This window comes from Poecilia latipinna, unplaced genomic scaffold (assembly GCF_001443285.1).
Source record: "Poecilia latipinna isolate Pla-1442-1.1 unplaced genomic scaffold, P_latipinna-1.0 Scaffold1389, whole genome shotgun sequence".
Lineage (NCBI taxonomy): Eukaryota > Metazoa > Chordata > Actinopteri > Cyprinodontiformes > Poeciliidae > Poecilia > Poecilia latipinna.
This window is the reverse complement of record NW_015114005.1, coordinates 1-8,447: the sequence shown is the minus strand read 5'-3', so window position 1 is coordinate 8,447 and position 8,447 is coordinate 1. Positions and strand designations below refer to the sequence as shown.

The window sequence follows — 8,447 nt, the reverse complement described above, 5'->3', positions numbered from 1 at the left end:
GTGATTTCAATCAGACTAGCAAGAAGCGCCTCAGTGCTATGTTGAGCAATGTGCAACCAGGAAATTTCAAGAAATTACATCTTCACAGGCGGTATCAGTATCTGTTCATGTTTACGTCATGGAAACAGCCATGAAACAAACAGGCACCATATTATAAGTAACAAGGACGTGCAAACTGTCCAGTGAATCCACATGCATGAAAGCATTTCAAAACTTGTTCAATACACATCCGAAAAGAGAGGGATACATTTTATTTATCCTCTGATTGTGTGTGTGCCCCTTTCTAATGACACTCTGGGCATTTGTCAAAAACCTCCACTTATTATGAATATGAAATTTTATCGTATTAAAATCAGACAGAGCAGCAGTGGCTTGTTTTTGACAAAACATAAATGCGGACTGGGGACAAAAATGTATTTAGCAGAAATGACTATAGACCTTGCAAAATGTTGTTTTATATTTATATTCTGAATTTTAAAAGAATGAAGATTTAACCCACATCTGGGTGAATAAAGTGGCCGACTTTAGCAAATGACAGAAAAAGAGAGATAAGGCATGGATGGGGAATAAGTGGGGCCACAAACCCGTCCACCATGGCTGACGACGCCTCTGTGTCGAGCCTCCCACCCTCCCTTACACTCCTCTCTCTTTCTTACCCCCTGCCTCCGCCCGACTCCTACCCACGTTCTCCTCCCTGCCAGGGGTGGATCCCAGCGTTTATCTCCACCATCCAGCCCCGGTGTCTCCTAGCAACAGAACATGGACCATTTAACTGCTCCAGCATCCCTCGTTTTATCCAGCCAGTTCAAACATACAATATGCCAACTGCCTCTCATCCACGTTTTGTGCTTTTATTTCCCGTAAATTCTCCTCTGGGTCTGTTTGTTGGTGTTTTTCTTGTTCTACTTGTCTCCAAGGCAGGCCTGCGGCCCTCAAAGCATATCAGTGCCACACTTGAGGGCAGACAGACAGCCAGGAGAGGCTTTTCTGTCAGGATGTGTCTCTCCAGGAACCAGCAGGTGCACACACACACACACACACACACACACACACGCACACACAAAATCAATGGGGAAAGACATGACTTGGCCCTCAGTTTGAAAGGCCCTCGCAGAATCAATTAGCATTGAGATTAATGAAGCGCGTAATGAAGAGAGTGCTATCGCTCCTGCAGACAGGCAGAGAGATGATTGTGAATCTGCGCGAGGAAGACACACGCTGAAAAGGAACATCAAAGATATTCAAATAGCCACTTTGGCCTTTATGTTTTGCAAGAAAAGAGCCAAATTAAAAGCAGCACCGTTTTAAATAAACCTGCAATGTGTATGTAGATTAATATAATCACATTTACATATAAAAAGTGTCATTTAATACAACACATAATTAAAGATAAAATGATTGCATGGAAAGAAGGTTATTTTTATCTCTCGGTATCCATCAGTGCTAATATGCTGGAAGGAGATTGTTTCCGGAGCAGATAATCCTGAGTGATCCTGTCAAATAAATTCTGCATTTAGTTAAATCTGACCAAAAGGTAATAAATTTACATTTTTAACATGAAACCAGCAGCGTTATCTGTCATCTGCGATAGTCTACAGTATAAACATAAACAAGGCTGAAAATGCCTTTGTTGACTCCACAGGCTCCATATTGTTAGAAATGAGACATACTGTCATTTTCAACAACATGACTGGAGACTGGAGGTGATCTTTTGAACTTTTGCTCCAAATTTGATATTTAATTATTTCATCAGAAGTTTGGGGTTATGAGTCCTACATACTTAGGAAATTGTTCTTTTTTATACATATTACTGACAGTAACAGAAAGCTCCTCAAAATCTGCAACTGCATCCTGGGTTTTATAGTATTTTCCAGTAATCAGAAACACACACTCTGGTTCATGCTCACATAGACAGATGCTCCATCCCCCCCCACAAGTCTCACACACACAGAGAAACATTCAGAGTGACAGTCTGTCTCACGTCGAACAAATCTGACTAAGTAGGCACAAAGCGATGCCTTCACACTTCAAAAGAAGAATTGAAAGGGTTATGTGTGTTTATGCATGCCGGCGCATCATTCTGACACACACACACACACACACACACACACACCTTATCACTACGACACATTGACAATAGACAGCTTTTAGCCTGAAGCGGCATGTTGGTGCAGCCTTCCTCTTTTCAAAAATGCCACTGACGAAGGAGGAAGAGGAGGAGGAAGAGGAGGGCTCAACATGACTCATGACTCTGGACCAATGCCCCCCCAACACACACATATACACAGCAAATGCATCAGTACTCTGACAGTCCTACAACTGGATTACTCATCAAACACACCCACTCCAAACCCTCCAGAGATACATGAGTTTTATTTTGTTGTTACTGTTTATCTTTATTTTTATTGGAGCTACTTCATTCAAAAATGAAAGGGAAAGACAAGAGAGAAAAAGTCATGAAAAAGTAGAAAGAATAGTCAAAAGGAACAATGGGGGAGAGAAAAAAGAAAAGAACAGGAAAGAAAAGAAAGAAAAGAAAAAATAAAATAAAAGGAGAGAAAAGAGAAGAGGAGAAAAGAAGAGACACAAAAAGGAAAGGAAAGAAAATCAAGATGGGAACTAAAAAGTAGTTCTTGTGAAATAAAACAAGAAGAAATAAAAGGATATAAAGTTTGGAAAATCCAAGAAAGAAATGAAGATTGAAAAGGACAAAAATTAGCATAAATACAAAAGGAAAAGCACAAAAGAAAAATAGAGAGAAAACAGAAACGGAACTGAGAAAGCTCCAAACTAAACGACATCCGAAGCTGCAACTATGTCTTTAAAATTTCCAGGTCTTCCTTAAGCAAAAAATCATGATCAAATCTCATGAAGAGCCACGTCCTCTCCACACTCATCATTTCATTGTCTCGGCTGTCTCATTATTTACAACATGAGTGTAAAGAAACACACACAGTAGCGCCCCCTCCTCCTCTGGGGGGGCTTTTCCTGACCGCAGCTTCAGGAGGTTGGGACAAGATGTGGGTGGACAGCAGCAGAGATGACAGCGCCGTGCCGGAGGATACAGTCTGTCTTAGATCTGTGTGTGAGTCATGGCGGGGGGGAAACCCCATGGTCTGATGGTGATGATGATGATGATGATGATGTTTTGTTGTAGCAGACAGACGGGACAGGGGTCTTCATTCAGCTACAGACAGGCTGGGACAGAAGACAGGAAAACAAGCATTCAGCATTTGAAGTAAAGCAAACAAAATTTTGATCAAATAAATCATATACTACATTTATGTTTAATTAAGCACCAAAATAAAAATAATTTGTGGCTGTCTGCAAAAACTGACAAAACACAGGAATTGCATCACTGACTGGCTCACATCTTCCTATAAGGAGGCGTAGCAAAAATTAGAAAGTGGAGTAAAAAAACGCAAAATCATTTTTAGTCCATGTCCTTTTTCAAACAGTCGTTTTACAGCGTCAAGTAAAAAGAATCCAAAAAACAAAACAAAAAAACTTTTGAAAGTTCTTACTATTTCCCAGAAACATATTAACCTTAAAGCGTAATATTTACCCTTTAGGTTAGATGCATATTTTCAATGCTTTTGCAAGAAAATTCAAGTGGAGTTGGGGAGTTCAAGAAATATATAAACTCTTGAAATGTCTTAAAAACATATATTTCAACGGGAAAGTTACGTGAAAACTATTATCCTGCAACTCCACCGAGTTACGGAGCTGAAGGAGAGCAGCAGTGTCCAGGTGAACACGATCAACTGATTAACTATGTTATCACATTGTGAGGGCTGCAGATTTACTGACAGACTAAAACAGCATTAAATGAAATGTGACGAGGCTGGGAGTTGGGAAAAATGTTGGTAAAACGTTCACAGTTTATTCAGTCATAAACTGAAGGGATGGTTTGTGTCAGACAAAATGATTTTTCTTTGATTGAATGACTGTTAAAACCTCAAATATGAGACTGCTGATAAACTTTTATATGTTTTACAGTTAATGTGAGATGTTGAATAAAGGTTAGTCTAACTGATCTCTCTCTCAGTCCAGAAGCAGCTGCTGTGATGTTCAACACTTAACCAGCTCTGAAGCTGCATGAGGTAAACGTCTTACTTCCTCTGTTGCAATTTCAGAACCTCAAGTAGACATAAACATTGTTTTGATTAATTTCCACTCTGAAGTTCTATCATAGTGATCTATGTGTGTGATGCCACTTTGTAAGAGTAAAATTAACATCCCGCCTGGTCCACAACGTGAGGATGTCCCATCAATAAAGTCCTCCTTTATGATGTCATTAATCATCTTCGCTGTAGCAGTCTGTCAGTGATGGATTTAAATGCACCTCGAGACGGTGGGAAAACAAACGCTGTGTTTGCCTCACAGTGAAAGAGGCGGCAGGATCTGAAGATAATAATGAAGAAACGGCAGCTCTGCTCCATCAGTCAGTGTAACTTTCAGTGTTGACTGCAGATTCAGAGCTTTGAGGAAAAATGTAAGCTTTGTGTGTGTTTTTGTTGCGACAGAGGCTTTTACCTGTCTCAGCCTTACGATCGTCATAAGAAATCTTAAAATATGTTTTTTTCCATAAGAGTATCCCATTGCTCCTTTGCCAATACAGATCTGAGTTAACACGATGATGTCAAACTTACTGTGCTTCCTTGCACAGGTTAGGGTAAGTCAACATTTATTCTCGCATGTGAAAATACATGCAAACATATGTGCAATTATACAACCGTAGATATTTGAGAAGCAGAAGAAGAGCTTCTGGAACAACCAACAGGAAGGCAGCAACTGGATGCTGCTCCTCTGAGGTCAGTTACTGATTTTTAAGTCTTTGTAAGGACTGTATGTTGTCATTTAGGTTTTTTCTGGATTATCATTCCTCACAAGCTAAATAGTGCTGGTGATGGCAAAGCAGTGACAAAAATTTTATTGCTATTACTTAAAGTTGCAAGTTAAATTGAGTCTTTGTGAGCAGAGCTCAGCATCTGGTAATGTAATACCATTCCCTGTTGCTAGTCTGCAGTGTTACATCAAGCCTCCTCCTCTCAAAGTCAATCATTCCCTTTCTCTGATTCTTTCTTTGTCTCTCGCTGTGTCTCTCTGTGTCTGAGACATGAGACGACATCAGACACACACGCGAGCACACACACACACACACAAAAGAAAAAAAAACATTCACACTCCTCTCTCATTGCTCTGCCTCCCAATTTTTGTGATCATGGCAACTATCTTGGAATATGGCCTGTGGATACATTCACTATTACCAGGTCACTGCCTCACAGCCTATCTGTCCTCCCATTCACACACACAAACACACACACACACACACATACACGCCCAGGCTCCTTCTAGCCGCTGTCGGCTCTAATCATCGGCCACTGAGGAGGCACAAAGCTTAAAAGAGAGACGAAAGAAAAACTACCATGGCAACAAATTTGAGGCAATTTCAGTAATAATATGAATTAGACTCCAAGCTGAATTATGTTTTGCAGGAAAGGAAAAAGCTCTCCACTTTTCTTTTGAAGCCATGTGAATGCAAAAAAGAAAAAAAGAAAAAAAGAAAACACTGCTGTGTATCTGTTTGTGTGTATGCCTGCTGCTAAATGCAGAAAATCTGAGTTTGATTTTGTCTTTAAGGCAGTTCAGATGAAAACATTCTGCTACAAAATGACCCTGTATCTATTCCAAGATGTCTCCTATATTCATCTGGCCAAAATAGGACACACACACACACACGCACACACAAATATATAGAGAGTAATACACACATAGTTGCTCATTCAGAATGAATGTCTGAGCATAAATGGCAGCTGGCAATACAGGCTTAGCCAAGCATGAAAATCAACATAAATTCCCACTCGGCTGGAGCTCGATGCCCCGATGTGGCGCTCGCCTGCGACCTCGTGTCCACTTTCCCCAGACACCTCTTCACACGGCGGAGCAGAGAGACACGCCACTTCCTGAGGCGGAAGTAATATCTGAAAGCTCTGCAACAGAACAGAGCGGATCTGAGATGATCTAAAGTGGAAGACGGCAACGAATCTGAGATACAGATACTGACATAATATCCACCTCAGCTGTTTGCAGCGGTTAGTTTTTCAGTCTGAGTCTGATACAGGACTTATGAAGATGTATTTAGTGGACAGTAATTAGTCTTACATGCGCAAAGAATTTCCTGTTTCTCTGGTTAAAAACATCCTTTGTCTTTATCATGTTGACATTAAATTTGAATGATTTTGATTCTCAACCACTCACAAAAAAATCAACTGCAGCTGGAATTATATTACACCCTTTGAAAATTATTATTATTATTATTATTATTATTATTATTATTATTATTACAAATTAAAGCATGAAATAATTCAGATGCATGTTTTTTTTTTTAAATAACAATTCAATGGTTTCTGTATTTCAATACAGAAAGTACACCTGGTTCAGTGATTCTGTGTTTCTGGTGACAGTAAATAGTCGCACTGAGTCAGGTTCTCCTGGAGGTTTTTTTTTTCTGTTAAACAGGAGTTTTCCTTTCTACTGTTGCCACATGCATGCTCAGGGGGATTGCTGCAAAAATGGACTTGGTCTAGCTTAGCTACACGCTGATGAAGGAGAAGTGATTGTTGTAAAGTCTGCCCAGTCAACTGGGCGTCCAGGAATAGAAAATGTTTCTACCAGTTGCTGTGTTAACATGTTCAATCAGTTCAAATTACAACTGAAGTCAAGTTTATTTTTTATAGACAAAGTACACTTCCTTGGTGTAATGGTTTTACTGAATCATGTGGCCATTTTCTCAGGTAGTGATTGACTTCATAGTTCCCTTCATACACAACATAACTTAAATAGTCAAGTTTTGGTCTACAGAAGATGTCTCTGCAGCTGGTTGCTCAGGTCTTTAATACCTCCATAAAATGTATACATGAAACGACAGTAGGAGAGACATGGGATCTGGAGATATTGTTCATTGTTCTTACATCACTGATTTACTGTTTGTACAAGGACTCAGTTGTCCCTTTTCTAATCAAGAAAGTGTTTTTGTTTTTTGATGTTTATTTCAAAAGTTTTATGTATTTTGTGCAAAATTGAAGAAAAAAAAAAGAAAAGAAAATTGTTTTTTATTATTAAAATAAAATAAAGAGCATATTTTGAAAATTTACCCATAGCACAAAATCTTCCCAAGTTGGCTTTAAGGCTCTACATAAATTTCATTTTGGATAATAATGGAAAAATAATGCAAAGTTTACTCTCTACCGAGTTAAAAGATGTGTGTGAATTTTAAGTTTTCAAACTTTCAAATAATATTTCCCACATCGTCTCTTTGGGTCCTACATTAACTCATTTACCTTGACAGAGCAGCTTGATAGTAGCTGATGAGATGGGAATCCTAATCTACTGAAAAAAAAGCCCCCGTGATTTCCTTTCATATTACAACAAACCTGTAGTGTCATAAATTTGAAGAGATCTGCAATAGCTGAAGTAGGATTTAGAGGCTCAATAAAGAAAATCATGGATGCTTTTTTATCAGCAGATCGAGATCCTCATCTTACCAGCGACTTTCAAGCTGCTATGTTGGTGTAATTGAGTTGATGTAGGACCCAAAGAGAAGCTGTAGGAATAATAATTTGAAAGTTTGAAAATTTGCAGAAATTGAGAATCAATTAGCCAGAAGAACAAAAGAGCTGCAGGAGGGACAGAAAGTGTGAGAACATCATGGTAACAACAAGAGAATCTGGTGACAAATGAATAAATTGGAGAGCGATAATGGAAGGAATGATTTGTAGAACCAACAGGCTAGTCTAATTAGATCAATGTGCTCCAGCTGTGACGGTTTATGAATTGGGGGGACTGAGGTTACACTACAAAATGGACTGAGAATCAGACAAGAACAGCTTTTTAAAAAGTACCTAAATTCTGTTTTCGTACAGAACAGAATGAATCTCCAGCACTGGCGTTCTGTGACTGCTGGGGATGGGGGGGAAAAAATCTGTGACATGCCTGCATGTCTCTGCGCTGTGCTGCAGCCTGCACTTCTTCCTCTAGCTCCCCCACTGAGGGATGCAGGTGCATCAACCGTGGGTGGGCGCTCGTGATTCCCACATGAGCAGGAATTCAGCCATCAGAGACACGCGCTCGGTCAGAAGCGAAATAAAATGCCAACAGTTGTGTAATCATCTCACATCAGTGAATCATCTGTTGTTTTTCCTCCCCCTCTGACTGCAGACGGGAGCATCAGGGCTGCAATCTAAACATACTGTGCTGCAGGATGAAAAGCGGCAGAGAGGAGGAAGTCGGAGGAGCTGAAGGCTCTGACTTCTCCAGGCAAATCTGCTGCAAAGACACGAGCAAATTTAATCACGAAGGATCATTCATTGTTGCTTTTTATGACTCTTTAAATAAAAGAAATTTTAATGCTATGAACCTAGAGCATCGTTGAACATATTTAAAAG

At 39.7% G+C, this 8,447-nt stretch overlaps 1 long non-coding RNA gene across 2 annotated transcripts; it reads left to right on the top strand.

Moving 5' to 3' along the window:
* Positions 1–4,045: 4,045 nt before the first annotated feature.
* On the top strand, positions 4,046–8,418 carry LOC106962248 (uncharacterized). Of its 2 annotated transcripts, none has more exons than XR_001427933.1 (5): positions 4,046–4,103; positions 4,387–4,495; positions 4,622–4,675; positions 4,742–4,814; positions 8,221–8,418. It is a non-coding gene; the product is annotated as an uncharacterized LOC106962248 (long non-coding RNA). The 2 variants fall into 2 exon arrangements; XR_001427934.1 differs by lacking the exon at positions 8,221–8,418 and adding an exon at positions 5,927–6,043.
* The last annotated feature ends 29 nt before the right edge of the window (positions 8,419–8,447 follow it).